This window comes from Bombina bombina, chromosome 4, assembly GCF_027579735.1.
Source record: "Bombina bombina isolate aBomBom1 chromosome 4, aBomBom1.pri, whole genome shotgun sequence".
NCBI lineage: Eukaryota > Metazoa > Chordata > Amphibia > Anura > Bombinatoridae > Bombina > Bombina bombina.
Window position 1 is genome coordinate 640333798 of NC_069502.1, and position 21400 is coordinate 640355197.

Below are 21400 nucleotides of genomic sequence, written 5' to 3' on the forward strand. Positions count from 1 at the left end.
ATACACACAATACTTTACTTGCATTTTTCTGCAAACAGTTCTTTCTATGCATTCCAATCTGGACTGATTTATAGACAGGAAGATCTTGTTCCTTTGCAAGCTGCTCGATAGCTCAGGTCTGATTAATTTCATCTTGCTTGGCTTGCATATCTTTGCTGCAACACAAGCGGACAGCTCCACCTACTGGCTACTTTAATCAATGCACTGTTTCTCAATGCTTTTCAACAGCAGTCACATGACTGAAAAAAAAGGTTGTTATTCTGAAACGGCTCAAATTGAACCGTTGTAAACCGAGGGCCACCTGTATAAAGAAAGAGGGTTGCAATTAATATTTTAACACAAATATATGCATAGTTACTGCAGTTTAAATTACAGTTGATAGATTTAAAGAGCAGTTTATATATTAGTTTATATTCAGTCTGTATATTGTTAAACATATATCCTTGATGCTAAATTGTTTTTATCTGTGCAAATATAGAGTTATAACTCAGAGTTTGATTGTTGGCACAAATAATATATATAACTTCTAGTGTTTAAATTAGAGTATATAGACTGTCCTATTGTTTTTACTAAACAGTATTAGAATTGTATTGTTTGGATGTTTAGCAGTTAAAGATCTTGGAATCTCTTTGTGTTAACAGGGTAAAATTTCTATTGTGAATAAGGTAGGCTTTTATGAATTTTGCATAGCATATTTGAATAGCATATAATATTGACTCATATTTTGATTCTTAAAGATATATATAATGTATATATATATATATATATATATATATATATATATATATATATATATATATATATAAATGTGTTCATAGATATTTGCTAATAATAAAGAATTCAGATATTTATATTAATTTTATTGTCTTAGTTTATGCATATTTGATGGTGGGTTTAGTTTAAAGAAAGATTGTTAAATATATTCAGTTATAACCCTGCCATATACTCGCATATTATTTGGAGAGTACTGCTAAGATTCTTATAAATATACTGACATATTATATGGAGGCATTGCGTGAGATATTATAAATATTTATCATATTGATAGAACATATTTGTAGTAAATAGAAATTATTATAGAAGAGGAATTTCATATTTCGAAATTTATATTTTGAAAATATATTTATTTTTTGAAAATTGAAATATTGATTTTCGTGTTCAAGATTAATATTAATATTTTAAAATATTATTAAAAATTAATTTTTGAAAAATTAATAAAAATATTAATTTTTCATATTTCAAAATTCATAAAAATATAACGGCTAGATTTAGAGTTTGGCGTTAGCCGTCAAAACCAGTGTTAGAGGCTCCTAACGCTGGTTTGGGGCTTTTCAATGGGATCTTTCTAACGCCGGTATTTAGAGTCTTGGCTGAAGTGAGCGTTAGAAATCTAACGACAAAACTCCAGCCGCAGAAAAAGGTCAGGAGTTAAGAGCTTTCTGGGCTAACGCCGGTTCATAAAGCTCTTAACTACTGTGCTCTAAAGTACACTAACACCCATAAACTACCTATGTACCCCTAAACCGAGGTCCCCCCACATTGCCGCCACTCTATTACATTTTTTTAACCCCTAATCTGCCGATCGTACACGCCGCCACCTACGTTATCCCTATGTACCCCTAATCTGCTGCCCCTAACACCGCCGACCCCTATATTATATTTATTAACCCCTAATCTGCCACCCCCAACGTCGCCTCTACCTACCTACAATTATTAACCCCTAATCTGCCGACCGGACCTCACCGCTGCTATAATAAAGTTATTAACCCCTAATCCGCCTCACTCCCGCCTCAATAACCCTATAATAAATAGTATTAACCCCTAATCTGCCCTCCCTAACATCGCCGACACCTAACTTCAAGTATTAACCCCTAATATGCCGACCGGACCTCACCACTACTCTAATAAATTTATTAACCCCTAAAGCTAAGTCTAACCTTAACACTAACACCCCCTAAATTAAATATAATTTAAATCTAACGAAATAAATTAACTCTTATTAAATAAATTATTACTATATATAGCTAAATACTTACCTGTTTGGATCAGCCAATCGGATTGAACTTGAATCTGATTGGCTGATTCCATCAGCCAATCAGATTTTTCCTACCTTAATTCTTCGATGACGTCCCTTAAAGGAGCCTTCATTCGTCGGTAGTCCGTCGGGGAAGAAGGATGTTCCGCGTCGGCGGAATGAAGATGGATCCTGAAGAAGAAGATTGAAGACCCCGGTTGGAAGATGACATCGCCCGGATGGAAGACTTCTTCAGCGCCACTTGGAAGATGACATCGCCCGGATGGAAGACTTCTTAAGCGCCACCTGGAGGATCACTTCATCGGATGGAAGACTTCTTCAGCGCCCCTTGGAGGATCACTTCTGCCGCTCCGGATCTCCTCTTCGGTTCCATCGGTGGGTCGGCTGGCTGAAGACAACTCAAGGTAGTATGATCTTCAGGGGGGTAGTGTTAGGTTTATTTAAGGGGGGTTTGGGTTAGATTAGGGGTATGTGGGTGGTGGGTTTTAATGTTGGGGGGGTTGTATTTTTCTTTTACAGGCAAAAGAGCAGTTTTCTTTGGGGCATGCCCCTCAAAAGACCCTTTTAAGGGCTGGTAAGGTAAAAGAGCTTTGAACTTTTTAAATTTAGAATAGGGTAGGGCATTTTTTTATTTTGGGGGGCTTTTTTAATTTTTTGTACTTTAGTTAGTTTATGTAATTGTATTTAATTGTAGTTATTTGTAGCTATTGTACCTAGTTAAAATAAATACAAAGTTACCTGTAAAATAAAAATAAATCCTAAAATAGCTACAATATAATTAAAATTTATATTGTAGCTATATTAGGGTTTATTTTACAGGTAAGTATTTAGCTTTAAATAGGAATAATTTATTTAATAAGAGTTAATTTATTTCGTTAGATTTAAATTATATTTAATTTAGGGGGGTGTTAGTGTTAAGGTTAGACTTAGCTTTAGGGGTTAATAAATTTATTAGAGTAGCGGCGAGGTCCGGTCGGCAGATTAGGGGTTAATACTTGAAGTTAGGTGTCGGTGATGTTAGGGAGGGCAGATTAGGGGTTAATACTATTTATTATAGGGTTATTGATGCGGGAGTGAGGCGGATTAGGGGTTAATAACTTTATTATAGTAGCGATGAGGTCCGGTCGGCAGATTAGGGGTTAATAAGTGTAGGTAGGTGGAGGCGACGTTGGGGGTGGCAGATTAGGGGTTAATAAATATAATATAGTTGTCGGCGGTGTTAGGGGCAGCAGATTAGGGGTTCATAGGGATAACGTAGGTTGCGGCGGTGTACGGAGCGGCAGATTAGGGTTTAAAAAAAATATGCAGGTGTCAGCGATAGCGGGGGCGGCAGATTAGGGGTTAATAAGTGTAAGGTTAGGGGTGTTTAGACTAGGGGTACATGTTAGGGTGTTAGGTGCAGACTTAGAAACTGTTTCCCCATAGGAAACAATGGGGCTGCGTTAGGAGCTGAACGCTGCTTTTTTGCAGGTGTTAGGTTTTTTTCAGCTCAAAATGCCCCATTGTTTTCTATGGGGGAATCGTGCACGAGCACGTTTTTGAAGCTGGCCGCGTCCGTAAGCACCGCTGGTATTGAGAGTTGCAGTGGCGGTAAATATGCTATACGCTCCCTTTTTGGAGCCTAACGCAGCCCTTCTGTGAACTCTAAATACCAGCGGTATTTAAAAGGTGCGGGGGAAAAAAAGCCAGCGTTAGATACGCGAGTCGTTACCGACAAAACTCTAAATCTAGCCGTAAATTTTTCATATTTCAAAATTCATAAAAATATTAATTTTTCATATTTCAAAGTTCATAAAAATATTAATTTTTCATACTTCAAAATTCACAAAAATATTAATTTTTCATATTTCAAAATTCATAAAAAATATTGATTTTTCATATTTCAAAATTAATAAAAATATTAATTTTTTCATATTTCAAAGTTAATATCGATATTTTGAAAATATATATATTTTTTTCCTCTCTGTTATTAGTCAAAATTGTATTAGCGTTTTTATTTTATTAAGTACAACACTAAAATAACGATGTCTTCAGCAAAAAGTAATGCTAGCGTTTCTGTACAAGATGAAATTGTACCCTCCCCAAGATCCTCTGTCCATGTAGTGGTTCAGGAAAAAACTCTCAAATTAGAAGCCATGAATCCCATATTAATATTGGGGACGATATCTCCATGTATATTAAGGGGTGTAAAGCTAAGGCCAAAGATTTAGTTAGAGATATGTGGTTTGAAGATGGGGAATTATACCAAATGTTACTGCAACTTAATGAATCCACGGAATTTAGAGGGCGTGATGAATTAATTTTCAAAACTTGGCCGATACTAATGTAATTGAGCTGTGAAATGTCTAACCAATTGGCAGGATAGGACAGACAATTAGGACGGCTAAGGGTTGAAAATGATTCATTAAAAGAGTTTGAAGAAGCTTTTATTCAAGCAAAGGTAGAGGTTTTCGAAGCTAGCCAAAAGGTTTCTGATTTAAATAAATATAATCAGGAATTAATGGCTGATTTTAAAGCTTTCGAAGAAGAATATGAAAAATGCCAAGATGAAAATAAAAATTTAAAAGACAGATATCATGAGGCTGAAAAAGGGTATGAACAGGCAATAAATAAATAAAAGAGACAAATCAGCAGTAATAAGGACGGGGGCAGAAATGAGTTTCAAGATACCAGGCGGGAGGATAGACAAAGATACCCAAACTATAGCCCTAATTCAGGCTCAGAGGTAACTTTCCCCCTAGGCAATTACCTAACTCTGGTAGACCAGAAAATTATTATGCCTCAGATGAAAGATACCCCAAGTAAATAATGCTCCCCAAAATAATAATGCTGAACAAATTGAACCCCAGGGGCAGCCACGCCAGGATAAAAATAGCGGCTCTGATTCTGAGGGGAACCAATGGTCCATGAATCATTATTATGGGGCATCAAGGGATAGGCCCAGGAGTAGGGGTAACTTGTACAATCAAGTAGATCAGCTTAGTACCCAGCTAATTCGGTTGAGCGAACAAGTCACTAATATGAGTCAAAAACTTACGGCTCAGCAACCTAACAATACTTTTTTAGGGGTACAGCCAGTGGCCAGCAGTGGGCCACAGGCACAGTCATAGACACTGCAGTATCACCTGAAAGGGAGGGGAGAGATATACAAAATAAAATGATAACTGTCAAAAATGTTACTAATCATGTTCTCTCCCCACAGACCGTAAACGGACGATTTAGCTGTGATGACGAGCAACCTTGGCCTGAAAGCATTAACCGATCTTTCCCTTTGCAGTGTTCTCTTAACCTTTTTTCCACAGATGCAGTACACAAGAATCCAGCCGACCCTGTCATGGAGGAGACCGGTAGGTATGAAGTTTCCTCTGCACGGGAAAACATGGCGGATTCAGGTAACACGTGGCGTAGCCCACAGATGTACAATAATGCAAATTTTATGTGTGAAATGGTAGAAACTGCAGGAAGATATTATGTATTAGCCGAGCTGCAAGATTCAGTCTCCAACCCTATCATGGGATAAATTGATACTGGATCTCAGGCAACTATTTTATCCCACAGGTACTACACACAGCTAAATGAGCTAACACCCCACAAACCTAAAATAAAAGAATTTGATGGCTCTCTAATAGGAGTTGGGGGTGACTCCCTAAAAGTTTACGGTACTGCCTGGTTAAAATTTAAATTGGGGAACAGGGTCATAAGACACCCTGTCATTATAGTGGATCTGCCAACTGATCGTTTAATTATTGGTAGTGATCTCCTGAAGCTACTAAACACCATGATTGATTGCATAAATAATGTAATTTGGTCACAAGTTAAAAGGCCTATCAATTTGGAGAAATCTGGTATATCTCGCTCCGACATAACTGTCACGTGGTGGAAGAGAAACCAGATGCTGTGGAGATTCATTTCAGGAATAACTCTGTACCTGAAATCACTATTTTACAAATAGATGATCAGACTCCTTTAAGTGGCTCTGATGGTAATACTTTTAAAATTTTGGCTGAAAAGATATTTCCTTAGATGGCGATGTATTAACCATATGTCTCCACAAGGGGGATTATAAAATCCCTAAGGGGGGGGGGGGGCACGCTCAATACCTCGCAGGGATTGAGAGAGTTAAAGAGGATCTATTTATCCCTATACAAGTGCATGACCTTGGTAAAACCAAGTATGCTAAATTAAACTTAAAACAGGAAGCTAGCTATATAAGCGAAGGGTTATTAGCGCAGATAGCTTAACCTAAAGTGATTAAATATCTTTCTCCCCAAGACCACTGTGTCAGCGGCCTGGATGACAGGTTTGAAAGCTATAACATCACAGCTAAGTGCTTATTATCTGTCTTTATAGGTAATAAGTCAGTGAAGCACCTGTTTTTAGTTTTAAATACCCCCCATAATCAAATATACATTGGCAATGATATCTTACATAGATATGCCATACAAATAGATTTGATTAACTTTTGCCTCTGGAGCAGGTTAAAGGGAGACCCTGAAGTATTTCAGGATGAAAGTGAAGCCCTGAAATCAAACCAGCAATTACCATATGCTGTAAATATGCAGGTGTCTAACGATGTTATAATTCCTGCTGGGGCTGATAAATTTCTTTTACCCTTACAGGTAAAGAGAGGTCAGAAATTAAAAACTTCTGAAACACTAATTTGCATCTCCCATAGAATACAAAATCTGGGTGTCACAGTGACCTATGGTAAATATTGGAACTATTCCAATACAGGTTATTGTGCATAACATGACCCCACAGGACATAAACTTATCCAAGGGAACTACCATAGGATACGCGCTGGAATCAAGTTATTACACTTTTGGATTCCAGAATAATGTAATTGGGCTAATACCTGAAGGATACTTAACTGAAGAACAATTAATAGAACAATCCTTTACATCTATGCCAGATGGTCTTTAATATTCAGTCTATTTATCCCTTCAGCTCAGAGGAAGGCATCTGTAAAATTGAAGAAGCCTCTCTAGTGTTTGATCAGCCGATCAAACAGCAAGATTACCCCAATACCCAGAGTCATGGGGGCAATGTCAATTATAATCAAGGAGATCTCACCTCTAGGTTGGAAGAAGCCTATGAAATAGGACAGCCTGAAATCTTTCCAGGATTTCAGCAAATAGTCGAAGAGCAAATATCCTTGGCTAATGGCTGTTCTAGCAATGATGAATGCCAACTGCTGCGAGAACTCCTGGAGTACAAGGATATTTTTGCTAGGGATTCTTACGACTGTGGTACTACAGACTTGCACATTGCAAGAATACAAACAGATCCCAATGCACCACCTGTATTTGTTAAACAATACAGACTTCCTTTAGCCTCATATGATTCTCTTGCAGAAATCATAAGGAACTTGGAAGAAAGAGGTATTATTAGACAGGTGCACAGCTCTTACAACAATCCTATTCTAGGTGTTCTCAAGCTCAATGGACAATGGCGTTTGTGTGCTGATTTAAGACAGCTAAACAAACGAGTGTACATGTCTGTACCCTCAGAAGAAAAAGGTGGAAGCTATAGTAAATTCTAAAAACCCAACTAACTTAAAGGAATTGAGGTCATTACTGGGTATGACGAATTATTCTCACAAATTCATTGATAATTATGCAGTTAGCTAAACCACTACTACTTCTTCTAAAGAAGGATGTGAAATGGCACTGGAGTGAGTCTCAAGAGACAGCCGTCAAAGAGCTGAAGAGAAAACTCACACAAGCACCTTGCTTAGCATACCCTGAAGGTGGTAAACCTTTCTTCTTAGAGACAGGTTACACAGATGTAAGCATGAGCGCTGTTTTATACCAAAAGCATGATAATTTAAGCAAAGCCACTGCTTATGCGAGCAAGACTCTATCCCCAGTAGAAATAAAATTTAGCGATTGCGAAAAAGCCCTCTTATCTACTGTATGGGCTCTACAAAATTTCCGCTGCTATATACAGGGCGAGAAAATTATTGAAGAAACAGCCCACCAGCCTTTGCTATATTTGCAAAGTGAAAGAATAAGAGATGAGAATCTGTATAATAGCCGGCTAGCCGCATAGCAGCGTGGACTCTTTCCTTACAAGGCTGGCCCTTAGAAATTCGCTATAAGCAGAATAAAAAGAATCCAGTCGCACAGGGGCTTGCTGAGCTCCACGACTATACTGCTAAGGATCCTGGGGAAGAATTATCAGGAGACGATTTCCTGGAGGAACAATTGCTTTCCCCATATAAAATATACAATGAGGACCAGTGTCAAACATTACCTTGGGTATATGTTGATGGTTGTTCTTACCATGCCACTATTGATAATGAGCGCAGACTAGTCACTGGCATTGGTATAACTTGGGCAAATGGATTCCCAAATATATCTATAGGTTTCAACATTGGACCAAGATCCAGTCAAGTTGCAGAACTAACTGCTGTTCTAAAAACCATTGAAATGGCTATTGAACATAGTATTCATGAATTTGTGATCATAACTGACTCAAATTATGTGCATGACAGTTTTGTTGAATACCTGCCGACTTGGAAAAGAAATGGCATGCAGAAAAGCAATAACAAACCAGTCAAGCATGGCAAGTTGTTCTGCTAGATTGATAATCTGGTGGTATCCAATGATTTAACCATCCACTGGAAAAAGACCAAGGGTCATTCCAGGGTTCTTGCGGATTCATTAGCCAACCAAGGAGCCATAACTGGAGAACTCCTTAATATTGAACACTTAATGGGTGCAATTCAGGTAGAAGCCATTACCAGAAACCAGGCTAAACAACAGAGTGAGCCTAACCTGGTACAATGGAGTCAGGATTCTCCTAGTGAGGACCTGATCACTAGTCAAAAAGAAGACCCCATTGTGGGCACCTTCTATAAACACATAGAAGATCCTGAAAATAGCCCCATATCAAAAGATGATTGTATTGGCAAAGAAGATCTTAGAATCAATGAAATCCAGAACACAATTCAAGTTACAGGATGGTTTGTTAATTAGAACCTCCAAAACTGGCATCCAGCAATGGGTAGTACCCATCAAGTTCAGAGGTCTAATGCTTCAACATGCCCATGATGCTCCCACATCTGGTCATCGTGGTGCCAAACTCACATATAAAATATTGCATGACTACGCTTTTTGGCCACACATGTTGAAAGATGTTCAAACCTACTGTCAAGGGTGTTTAATTTGTCCACAGTTCCAACCCACTGTGCCAACGCATAGAGCACCATTGCAGAAAAGGGGGATGGTAATGCCATGGTCAGATATACAAATTAATTTTATTGGTCCAGCATCTAGGTCATCAAGAGGTAACAAATACATGTTAACAGTGACATGCCTGTTCACTAAATGGGTAGAGTGCATCAGTGCACCTAACAATAGTGCTGAAACATGTGCAGCATTGCTCATCAACCACGTGTTATCCAGATTTGGTTTACCCCAAAGAATAGAATCAGATCGGGGAACCCACTTCACTAGCGAAGTGATGACAAAAATATGTAAAATACTAGGGGTAAAAAGAAAGCTCCATATTGCTTATAGAGCTGCCTCAAGTGGTGGTGTAGAGCATTACAACCAGTGCATTGTTAAAATCCTCAAAAAGTTTGTGAGTGAAACGGGTAAAGACTGGGATGTAAAATCTGTGGGGAGCAAAGGTTGCAATATTTGTGTAAGGCAGAGGAGATCTGGAGGTAAAGAAACCAATGTAGTTCCAGTGGTCGAATTTTATCCTGAATTTGGGAGTATGTCTGTGTATGATTCCCGCTAAGGTAATCAGCTACCCTATAGAGTCCCTTATTAATCCACTTCCCCACTTGTTTATGCAAGTCTGGGTGCAGAATAAATTTGATTGGTTTGGTCCTAGAATTTGTGTGAATGAGTCTCAAGGGTCCAGTAAGTGATTTCCACACCCTAATTGTGTCCACTGTAGCTAGTATTCTACCCCCCTGACTACCATATACATGTACTAAGTCCCATAATATATCTGCTGAGGAATCGTATCCTCCAGATCCGCTTCAAGTCCGCTCCATAAAATATTACGATCATTCCTACCTAATAGAGAAGCTTGTGCTAGTCTAGCCGCATGATAATAATCAATCAGGTTTGGGAGGCCTACTCCTCCTAATTGTTTGTGCCGAGATAATATATGTAAGGCAATTCTCCCTCCCCTATCCCCTCTGAGGTAACTGTTTAAAGAGGTTTGTAAGTTGTGTAAGTCCGATCTAAGTACTGCTATTGGAAGTGCCTGGAAGAGGTATAAAATTTGTGAGAGAACGTTCATTTTAATCACCGAAAGCCTTCCATACCATGAAAATAAACAATTTCTCCACTTTTTTAGATCCCTATTGATTGTATTATACAGTGGGACATAATTCAATTCATATAGCTTATGGTAAGTGTCTGAGAGTTTGATGCCTAAGTATGTAATTGATCTCTTAGCCCAGACAATTTCAAAGTTGGCCTCAATCAGCTTTTTGGTATGTGGTGGGAGATTTAGAGGGAGCGCCTCACATTTATCTAAGTTAATCTTATACCCTGAAACCCTTGCAAAGTCTTGTAATGTCTGGTATAGGTTGGGTAACAATATTAGGGGTCTAGTCAAGGTCAAAAGAACATCATCTGCAAAAGTGATAACTTATATTCCGAATCTTTGACTGTCACTCCCGAAATGTCTGGGTTATTTCTAATAGATGCACAGGACAAACAAGAGTGGCGACAGGGGGCATCCCTGACGGGTGCCATTTAGAACATCTATAGTCTTGGATTGAAATCCCGCTGCCCTAATAGTCGCTGTTGGGTTAGAATATATACCTTTTAATGCCTTCATAAAGGCCCCCAAAACCCATCTCCATCAGAATCAAGGTCATATAGGTCCAGTCAATCCTGTCAAACGCCTTCTCTGCATCCAAGGAGAGGAGCAGAGAAGGCGTTCGTTTCCCCTTTAGGTAGTCTACTAGGGCTATTGTCCTTCTCACATTGTCTGGTGCCTCCCTGTCTGATATAAAGCCCACCTGGTCCGGGTGGACCAGAAGCGGAGCCAATTTCTTAAGCCTATTAGCCAAGATTTTGGTACGTTATGGTTATTTAAAGGAACATTATACCCCTTTAATGTGTTCCCAATGGTCCATTTTACCTGCTGGAGTGTATTTAATTGCTTGCAGACATATCCGTTGCCTTTATTAGTCAATTGCCTTTAGAAACTGCCACCTACACTCAAAATATGAATAACAAATGTATTCTCTGTAGACAAGCTATGCAAACAGGAGAGAATAGAACTAATTAATCTCCTAGTGGTGGGTAGGAGAGAGATTTTTAAACCTGAAATAGCTTGTTGTGCCCAGGCATAATTAGCATTTCAATACTTCATTTATGAGTCAGATTACAAGTGGCGTGAATTTGCGGTAGCAATTAGCTTTCAGAAAATTGACCAGTGATTGAAATTTTCTTAAAGTGCCCCAAATGCCCTCAAAATACACTAGGCATTTTTGGGGTCTAAAGTTGGTGGGTGTGGGGTGGCTGAAAAAAAACGCACTGAAAAGTGCCTTTACATTTCGGTCTATGGGAACTGTGTGTATATGTTTTATACCAATGATGATGGGCGGCACACCATCTTCAGTCATCGTGGGTCCATCTTCTTTCCAGCCATAATCCATCTTCTATCTTCATGCCGGTGGCGGCAGTGAGGTCATCGGCGATGGCAGCTGCATTGGTCCTCATTTTTAGCCCAGCGACTTGGAGCTCCCTGGTGCCCATGACCTTGCAGCTGCCACTAGGATAAAGATAGAAGATGGGCTGCAGCTGGGAAGAAGATGTACCCCCCGATGGATGAAGATGGAGCACCGCTGGGATGAAGATGGAGCTCCGCCCATCAGCATTGCTATGTACCAATTTGGGGGTTAGATTAAGGATTTTATAAAAAAAATTTGGGTGTTTTTTTTTTAAGATTAGGGGTTTTTTATGCGCAGAAAAAGAGCTGAATGCCCTTTTAACCCCTTACTGACCGGGTCATCTGGTAAAATGAGCATTGGAAGCGATTGCTGAGCACTTCAGCTGCTCTAACCATATTGCCACAGTGCCTCAATATATTAAGGCATTGTGCAATACAGTAAACTGCCGGTGAGCTTCAGATCTGAAACACCCGGCAGTTTAGAGCATCGGAAGCATTTGTTCGCTTACGATGCTGGCGGCTAGCATGTTGAGTGCCCTGAGGGGTCGAGGCACTCAGCAAAAGTAAAAAATAAAAAATAAATAAAAATAAAATAAATAAATAAGCAGAGAATGCCCCAAAATGTGCCTGATTAGGTGAATATTTTGTAAATATTGACTCTGACCACCATTGGTCTGCCTTCCTCTCCTCACTTGTGTTTTAGTGAGGGAGAGAGACAGATCAGTATTGAGAGGGAGAGTTTTAGCTAGAGTTTTAGGTAGACTTTGTTTATTGTGAGACCCAAAGGCTCTTTTCAGAGCCATTATACTGTTAGAAGCCTTCTTCAAGACAAACAACATCTGTTGAATAAAAGAAAAAACAACCAATATATACAAACACATTTATGCAAACTAAAGTGAAAATTACACACCCAACACCATTATTATACTAATTTAAAATCATGTTAAAGGATAAACTTGAGTTCTAGTCCATTGACACCAGGCAGAGCCCTAGACAATACTAACTTAAACTAATGGAAACACCACTTAAATGAAACCTAATCAGGTCAGACAAATACTACTCACTTACATCAAGAGGATGAAAATCCAAATAAGCCAGACAGCGTCTAAATTCCATATAGCTGTCAAGAGTAAAATGCATACATAAAAATACAAACTGAAAAACCAAGCTCTATTTTAATATTAGAAATAAAACAAATAAACGCTAGAATGATAAGGGAAGTCTGAACTGAACAATATTATGTCAAGTCAAACACCTACAAGCAGAAACAGGACACATAAGCCCAGAACGCTGAACATAGATACCATGAGAAATCCAGTAATACTTTATAATAAGAGCAACCACTAATGCTGGATACGCTTAACCATGTCACTTATCATGATGCCAGAGCCGTAGACACAGAATATATATACCGTATTGTTCCGCATATAGGCCACACTTTTTTCCCTTGATTTCTACCTTTAAAGTTGCAGTGCGGCCTATATGCGGGGCGCAGCCTATAAGCGGTATTTTTTGACTTTTTTATTTTTATTTGCTTTATATTGCCTAGTATAGTAAATACCAGGTAAGGAATGTACCGGTAACTTACGGTATAACTTACGGTATATAGTAATATGGGTAGAGAATTGCGCACCAGTAGCCCTATGTGTGTACACTGATCACTGAGCGAGTATCTAAACGAACGCTCCTTGGACCGAACTTGCTCCTATTGGAATGTAACCAATACCTGTGACTAAGCATTAGCAGTCTTCTAGGAGTGAACTGAAGACGTTGCTAAATGCTTCTTCACAGGCGTTGCAGTCTGCAGGAACGAGCAGCAGATGTGGCTGTAGATTATGATGTCATCACAGTAGGAGCTGTGTGCAGTATGCAGAGTCCGTTATTATTGTAGCTTATCTTATGGGTATTGTAGTCTGGGTAGGGAGGAAGTGGGCGGAGCACAGATGTCCCATGTTTGTCAGTTTTGCCTCTGATATTGGTAAGAAACAGTTTTTTTCCCCCTCACATCATACCTGATAAAAATACTGTACTATTAGGGTAACTAAAAAAATGCAGCTTTAATACTGGTCTGTTAAAATAAAACAAAGGAAAGATGCTGAACTCCTTAGTATGATAATTTCAAATGTGAAAAAGCCTTTATTTAGCCATTATAGCTTTAATGCCTGAGGAGTGCAGCATCTAAGAAGTTGCAGCATCTTTCCTTTGGTTTTCTTTTTTTTTTCCCATAAAAACCTATCCTACAACACCACCTGGAAGTACTTCCTAACAAACAACAAAAAAGAAAGAAAGAAAAAGAAAGAAGGAAAGGAGAGAACACCAACTTCAATATAAACCACACACTTAATAATGTGCCGAGCATTAAAAGTAATTCCCTTCAACTTATCCCTAAGTCTCTACGTCTTGTGCTACGCATTATAGTCTGTTCTTGACTAGTACTCGTATTCCCTTATCATTCATTCTCCACTGACCATCCATACAAAAACAAAACAAAAAAAAACAAACAAAACAAAAGTAGTGATTAAATAGTTATATCGATTTGCCTTCCCCTTCCCTTCCAGCTCCTCTCCCACCCCCGTTCTATATATCATATTATGTTACAACAACCCAGTCTCCCCTTAGATTTGCTTCCTGCATAAATAAAGTGTCCCTAAAAGGGGATATGATTGATTTCTGAGTATTATTGTCCAGTGTCTTGATAAGTTTCCCCCATTTATCAAAAAATTTCTCTATGTTGACCTCCATTTCCATTTGTATTGTAGCCTGTTCTAAGAATAATTAATGAATTACCCCATTCTTGAATTCCGAAAACTTAGGTTCTTTCTGAGACTGCCAGTTTTTCAGAATTACTTTCCTGCCTATGAGAATAGCTGTATTCAATAGTAGGGAGAGCTCCCCCACTTCCTCTGCTGAAGTTAGGAAAAACACATTCTGCCTGTTGATGCATATATAAGTCCTAGAAATTTTTTTTGGCCCAGAATGAGATCTTACCCCAAAATCTCTGCATTACTGGGCATGACCATAACAAATGGGTGAGGTCTGCTAAACGAAATTTACATCTAATGCAAAAAGAGGTCTCCCTCTCGTTAGACCAGTATGATCTCAGCTTGGGAGTGCTATAATATTTATACAGAATCTTAAATTGTTGTTCTCTATAATATTCCCCTCTCATAGCTTTGACAGCCCTCTTGATAGAGCTTGTCAATACCTCTGTTTCTACCTCCCCCTCCAAAAGATCTTCCCAAATTAACGTGAGATATTTAATATTACTCAACTCTTGACTACTTAGCATTAAAGTATAAATCGGTGAAATAGAGAGTTTTCCTATTTTGAATAAGAGTAGTATATTTTGAAAGGCTTTATTTTGCCAGTCCAAATTTGTTATTTTCAAAATTTGCTCGGCATAATGCCGAACTTGCAGATAGGCAAAGAACTGGGAGTTGGAAATCCCAAATTCACATTTACATTCGTCAAAGGTTTTCACTCTATTTTCCTCTAAGTTAACCAATTGAATCATGTAACTAATCCCTGCCTCCGTCCAAGTTCCAAATCTTAACGAGTCGTATCCTGCCAAGAAATCTGGGTTCCCCCTTATAGTTAGATACGGGGAGGCCCTATAGTCAAAACCTGTTTTCGCACAAAATTTCCTCCAGGCTCTGATTGGCTGATTTATAATTGTTAATTGTCTTAGCTCTTTAGGTATCTTGGATGTAGGCATATGCGCGAGAGCTTTGAGGGAGAGGGGTGCGACCAGTCCCTCCTCCACATCACACAGCGAAAAATTATTTGTTCCTTGGAACCAATCAATAACATACTTTATATTGGCCGCAATGTTGTACGCCTCTATATCCGGAATGGCTAGTCCCTCCCCCTCCCTCCTTGCACACATACGTTTAAGCGCTATTCTAGACCTTCTATCCTTCCAAATAAATTGTCTTATAATTTTATTAATTATCTCGCTATCTTTTTTCAATAATAAAAGTGGCAGTGCCTGAAATATGTATAAGAATTTGGGTAGTGAAATCATTTTGTTTAATTGAACTCTGCCGGACAGAGATAAGGGTAGATTCATCCACTTCTCTATATCTTTCTCGAAAGAACTAATAAGTGTTGAAAAATTTAATTTATACCAATTCCTCGGGTCTGCTGCGAACTTGATTCCCAAATACGTAATGTATTCTTTTGCCTCTTTAAACGGAGTTGTAGGTGAGTTTTTATCCTTTATTAACCACAGTATTTCCGATTTGTCCTTATTAATAGCAAATCCCGTAAAGGACTGAAATCTGTCCAGGATATTGATAATCAGGGACAAGTTATTTTCCAAATTCTGCGTGAAAATGAGGAGATCGTCTGCGTATATAGCTTTCTGGATTTTAAAAGCACCAATATCGATTCCCTCCAATTTTCCCCTAAAATATATGGCCAGAGGTTCCAGTGCTAGATTGAAGAGCAGGGGTGAAATAGGACACCCCTGCCTTGTGCCCCATTGCAAGCAGAATTTTTCTGAGAGACTAGAATTGATAACTAGCGCAGCTACAGGTGCATTATACAGCTTGGAGAGGACATTTAAAAAATTACCTCTGAATCCAAACTTCTCTAATGATGTGAACATATGGTCCCAGATCAGCGAGTCGAAGGCCTTCTGTGTGTCTATGGTTATCACTGCCGCATCTTTCGCTGTGAATATGCCTTCTTTGATTGCCATATCACAGTAATCTATCACTACCTCCAACTTCCTGAGATTTTTGACCAATGTTCTCCCTTTCATGAATCCAGTTTGGTCTGGATGTATGAGTGAACTAATAGCCAGTTGTAGCCTGTTTGCCAGAATGTGTGTCAGTATCTTATAATCCACATTCAGTAGTGATATAGGCCTATACGATTCCATCTTACTTAGATCCTTCCCTTGTTTTGGTAATAAAACAATCCTAGATTCATTAAAATAGCTAGAGGGGGACTCCCCCTCATAAAGAAAAGAGTTATATATTTCCCTCACTGTTGGAGTAATTTTCTCCTCAATAATCTTGTATAATTCTCCTGGAATATCATCAGGGCCAGGTGCCTTGTTGAGCTTCAAATTTTGAATAGCTTTTTGAACTTCTTCATCGGTGATCTGGGCGTTTAGTTTCATAAGATCTTCCTTCGCTACTTGAGGTACCTTAATAGTACCCCAGAACGCCTCCTTCTCCTGTTGGTCTACCTCCCTTTTCCCATATAGTTCTTTAAAGTACTGTTGAAACTCCTGAATAATTTCTGAAGACAGGCTAACTATTTTGTCCTTAACTTTGATCATTGTTATAGGCTTACATCCTTTTTGAGACTTAACCATATTGGCTAAGAATTTCCCAGTTTTATTACCATAGGACATAAATTTACTATTCCTTTTAATTTCAAATTGTGTCTCTTTTAGGACACACCAAGTGTCCCTCTGTTTTTTGGCATCTATATATTGCTTCCAGTTCTCATTATTATTGTTTTGTAAATACCTTTGATACTTATTCACTATTTGATTAGTAAGTTGCATCCAATATTTATTATTTATTTTCTTACTTCTAACAAGGAAGGCCAGAATTTCACCACGAATCACGGCCTTAAAGGCCTGCCAAAATGTTTCCTTACTCTTAACTGAATCTTTATTATTAAGGGCATATTCGTCCCATTTACTGCATAGAAAATTTCGAAATCTAAGATTTGTGTATAAATATTTCGGAAAAAAGAATTTATTCCCGGGTGTGCTATTACCGTTTGTTACTAAACGTAGCAATATTGGTGCATGATCCAATATTGTGATTGGGGTAATTGTGGTCTTTTGAACTAAAGAGAATAGGTTTTTACTGATTAGAAACATGTCTATCCGCGAAAGTGATTTGTGTGCTGTAGACAAGCAAGTGTATTCTTGAGTATCTGGAAAATTATTTCTCCAAATATCCAATAAATCCAAATTATAACACAATTTTTTAAAGATTCTAAAGTCCCTATTTCCCACGTGTTCCCTATTCCCTGTCCTTTTCCTGTCCATAATTTCAGATGCCACCATGTTTAGATCTCCTCCTATTACAATATTCTGTCCTAATTCTGCCAGTTTGGCTTGCAATAAATTCCAAAATGGACCCTTCTTTTCATTTGGGCCATATATGTTACACAGTATAATTATCTTCCCCCCAATTTCCAACTTCAAAATAATAAACCTACCCTGAGGGTCTATTTCCTTTTGGAGAATCTGATATTGTAAATTCTTTCTAAACAGAATAGCCACTCCTTTCTTCCTCTGGTTACCGGGGGCGTACACTACCTCCCCAACCCATCCCCATCTTAGTTTCTGACTCTCCGTGCTATTTAAATGCATTTCCTGTAGCATACCTATATCTACCTTTAATTTATTAAAATACTGTAAGACCATCTTCCTTTTGATTGGCGAGGTAAAACCCCCCACATTCCATGAGCCTATGTTATAGTTCTTAGTCATTCTCGTTTATGCAGTGGGGGTAAGCCATAAATGAGAGGGAGTGAGAGAAGAAAGAAAGGAAGAGGGGGAAGGAGAAAAAAAAAAAAAAAAGAGAATTCCCAAACACCCATACTCATTCACACAACCCTCCCTCATCCTCCACCCCCCTTCATCCTTATCCAACAGTTCCATGTTCAAATTGTCCCAATTTTTGCTTTTCCTCCCTTAGGAAATTTTCTGCTTCTTGTGAGTTCTCAAAAGTTTTAAACCCCTCCTGAGTTTTAATGCTAATTTTAGCTGGATAGAGTAGCCTAACTGATCTGCCTTCCTGTATTAGGCGAGAGCATAGAGGTGCACACTGTCTTCTCCTAGTGGAAGTCTCAAACGAGAAATCTTGGAAAATAAGAAATTTCTTATTTTGATACATAACACCCTTTTGAAGCCTAAAAGCTCTTAATATCTTAGCCTTATCCTGGAAGTTTAAATACCTAATAATAATAGGTCTAGGTCTATCCTTGCCTTCCTCCTGCTGCCTGAGAGCCCCAATCCTATGTGCCCGTTCAACTGGTAGGGCTTGCTCTCCTTCAGGCATAGAAAGTATAGAGGGTAGCTGAACTGCTGCAAAATGTAACAAATCCTTTTCTAAAAGGGTTTCAGAAATGCCAATTATTCTCAAGTTATTTCTCCTCGATCTGTTCTCTAGATCCTCCACTTTATCAGTTAAGAATTTATCCTGTTTCCGTATTATTGTTAATTCCTGATCTTTCTCAATGTCCCTATCCTCTAGATCTGAGATGCGCTGTTCCACTAGGCCTACTCTAGCCAGTATTTGTTTGTTTCCTGTGAAATAGACTCTATGGTATTTTGTATAGCCTCAAACTTGGGCATGAAAAGTGCACTCATCTGTTTCAGCAACTCAGTGTTAGTTGTCAAATCAGGCCCCAACTCCTGCGGGGTTTCTGAACTTAGTTCTGTACTACGTCTGGGTTGTTTTTTCTCTTGTTGCCTTCTCCCTGTCATATTTACAACTTTATTTCCAGCGGACACTGAAATAAATTTATCCATAAGGGACGTGGCACTATTGTCCCTACTTTCCCTATATGACTTCCTCGTGTTTGTGTCTCCTTCTATCACTATCCTCCTTTTGATTAGCCTTTTAGCAGCTGTGAAGCTCCTATTGACCTCTCCTCTTTTATCCTCAAGGTTCCTCTATATATTGTTATTACCAAGACAAATATTTAAGCAGAGCTAAGAAAAGAAGAAAAATCTTACAGCTTCTCTTCATCTCCTCCCTCCCTAACTTATCCCCAAACACCTACATAGTGCATAATACCAAAATCACTATATGGACGGGTACAGTAACATAAACACTCAGTGCATATACCTTACAAAAGTGATATAATACTTAATTAGATTCCTATCAAATTCAATCCCATATATCCTACTATTCCCAAAATCAGAGGGCTATTTATGTATCTAGTGCCCCAATCTTCTATCTTTAAACCTAATTTACATTAGTTCTACAGTGCACAATTCTAAATCAATAAATAAGCTACAAAAAAAAAGTAACAAATCCGACAGCCCTTCAGGACTTGCAAAGAAAAAATAGATAAATAAATGTGATACTTAATTAGCTTCTGTGCCATCACAGTCCCAAATGTCCCAGTATGTTTAATAACAAAATAAGAGTCCTTTCTTCCCCTAGATATTTCCTCTGGGCAATCAGGGGTGATCCTTATCCGTATCCTAGTTTCTCCCCAGTTTCTACTTCAGCGAATATGTTCCAAAGGCACCCACATGTGCCAGTAGAAGCGGGCTGAACCTTTAGCAGCAGTTCAGCATGCTGTTTCTCTCCTGGAGGATGTTGTTTTTCTTCCAAATTTAGGTAAACATGTAAAGGGGACATAAAATACAGTACCCTGTGTGAATCCGCTAAGAAAACAAGCATGAAGTCTATACAGAGCAGTTATAGGGTACTCACAAACACAGCGGCACTCTCTTGTGCCAGTTGTCGCAGGCTAAACCTTTTACAGCAGTCTAGCACGCTGTCCTCAGTTGCAATGTGTCTGTGTTCCTCCGGTACATAAGTCAGAGAGGGAGACATAATACAAACCACACATGTGTGACTCTATCATAAACAGTGCATATATCATTAGTTAGCTTACAGAGTGGTACTCACAAGTGTTGCGGCACTCCTGTGTGCCTTTGGAAGCAGGCTGGACCTTTTAACAGCAGTCCAGCATGCTGATTTCTGTAATGCCCACGTGTCTGTTTTTCCAATGAGCTTTTTTAGGGTTAAAATATGCTAATTAATTTGCTGTTTTTAGGACTTAACTTCTAAATTTAACCTTATATCTAAGGGGGGGGGGCGGGGGAAATAACCCTTTTTCCTTTTCCACAGCCCTAAATTCCTGGGGCAAGTCCTAGCAGGTCGCCTTTGTTAACGACCAAACTCGCGGCATAGAATGTGAGTACTTGAGGAGGGCTGAGCAAAAATAATCCTTATCCCCCGTGGTATACCAGTAAGTTTTGGGAGGGAATAACCTTTTACTACAGCCTATCAAGGGGGAAGGGTATCAGTGTGCCGTGTCAGTATCTACTACCTTAATTCCTTTCTCAGCTGCCTCTCCTCAACCACCCATCTTGCCTAACGAGATTTCTAGCCGCTTGCGGGGACCGGGAAGTGAGACCATCCGCCGGCGGCTGTGGATTCGGATCGCCACTTACGTCTCACTGCACTGGTTCCCCGTCCCTCGGTCTCTCCCGCCGGTTCCGCTGGCAGCGTTCACCCTGCGTGTCCCTCGCCTCGGCGCTCCTTACGTGCGCCAACGCCAAGCGTGCCACAATAGCTCCTAGGACCGCCCCCCACTCGCAATACCTTAGTGTTCCCGTACTTCATGCACTTTAATGACAACAGCCTGTGCCCCCCTAGGTAGCACCCCTAGTTTGACAGGCTGTACAAGATCCACCCCCTGATTATCCACCTCACTGCCAGGTTTGCAGAGGCTTATACACCTGGAAAGAATATCTGCATGAATCTGATAATGTATAAGGGAAGGCTGGGATACAAGCAGTATATTCCTTCCAAGTGCTCCAGGTATGGAGAGAAAGTGTATAAGTGGGTATACTCAGGCCTTCCTGGTGTACAAGGGAAAGGATACCCACCTTGACCCTCCAGGTTGCCCAGAGCATATAGGAACCAGTTGCAAGATTGTCTGGGACATAATTCTCCCCTGATGAACAAAGGATACCACTTGTGTATCTTGATCATTTTT